At 36.7% G+C, this 1,292-nt stretch overlaps 1 protein-coding gene across 1 annotated transcript in view; it reads left to right on the top strand.

Moving 5' to 3' along the window:
• The first annotated feature begins 323 nt into the window (after positions 1 to 323).
• The window catches only part of LOC107676704 (centrosomal protein of 170 kDa protein B-like), a 20,246-nt gene continuing 19,277 nt past the window's right edge, over positions 324 to 1,292 (top strand). Inside the window, exon 1 of the mRNA XM_016471349.1 lies at positions 324 to 582. The gene's annotated coding sequence lies outside the window, so the exon portion shown is untranslated. The remainder of the gene's footprint in view (positions 583 to 1,292) is intronic.

The following is a 1,292-nucleotide window of genomic DNA, read 5'->3' as shown; positions in this document are numbered from 1 at the left end:
CATGCGAAAAATCTATTAAAAATTCATAATCACATTGAAATATGCACTGAAAAATTAGGATGAAGGCAAATATAAAGGTAGCAATAAAAAAATGAATTCAAAATCTTTTTTTTTTTTTACTTTAAAACTGTCAGTGCAGTGTCAATAACTAATCACAACCAACAGCTCGTTCCTTCTTCATTTGACTATATAGACCTTTTCATTTTTTCCCCAGCACATATTATTAAAATAAAATATGATTTATTTATTTAATTTCATTTCCTCCTCTGGATCCAATGAAAAAGCCAGTGTCTTCATTCTGGATACCGACTCGGATGCTTGGTGGTTCAGTGGTGTTGCAGTATTCCGCTGTAGAAATTCACCGGTGGCGGCGCTGGACGCAGATGCCATGACAGCATCATCTGTGTCTCTAACGAGAGAGGGTGTAGTCTACATGGAACCACAACACTGATGAGAATCTAAGATCTTTTAACTGGATTTCGCAAAGTAACATCGTGTAGTCGAGGAAGCGCCTATCGTATTGCGGAAGGGGACATTTCTTTTGTTTATCTGGGCGAGATCAGTGCATCTGGAGTATTGTAGGTAAGGTTGGAGGATATTCAGCATCATCAGGGGCTGAAGATAAAAAGCCAGATTCGCTCTAGATTTATAACATTTCACACTTGAAGGGTAATGTTTTTGCTACGTGTCATTTAACACGTAACATTTCTTGTACAGAATACTGAGCAGTTTGATATGCGATTAAATTACGCCTATAATTTCAAATCGAATGTTAAGATTCAGCCATGATAATCAATATGACAAAATATCTGTGAATTCGTGGATTTGGTTCATGCATAGGCTACTGATGTCACATTGATATCTGATGTAAATAAAGAGAGAGAGAGAGAGAAAGACAGCAGAAGGCGTCTCTGTGCTGGTGCGACAGCAGCTGATCACTCCATCACCAAATCATTGCTGCTCACTGCTGTTGAGTCAATTATGACGATCGTATGAAGCAGACATAGGCCCGATTTATTGCAAATGTGACATCAAATACACAAAACTATACTTGCATGTTGTCCACTAAAAGTGAAAATGACGATTTGTGCGTGAATGACGAGAATGTTTGATTCTACGGTTTTGTAGTCTCTGACACGAACAGATGAAAGATGAATTAGGCTATCTGTGCAGGCCTGCTGAAATATCAAAGTGTGTTCTGTCCAAATTCATCTATCAACTATGTATGTGTCTGTGGCATTTAGATTATATATATATATATATATATATATATATATATATATATATATATA

The sequence above is a fragment of the Sinocyclocheilus anshuiensis genome, unplaced genomic scaffold (genome assembly GCF_001515605.1).
Source record: "Sinocyclocheilus anshuiensis isolate Anshui unplaced genomic scaffold, SAMN03320099.WGS_v1.1 scaffold468, whole genome shotgun sequence".
Lineage (NCBI taxonomy): Eukaryota > Metazoa > Chordata > Actinopteri > Cypriniformes > Cyprinidae > Sinocyclocheilus > Sinocyclocheilus anshuiensis.
The sequence above is the reverse complement of the archived record's forward strand: the minus strand, read 5'-3'. Positions and strand labels throughout refer to the sequence as shown.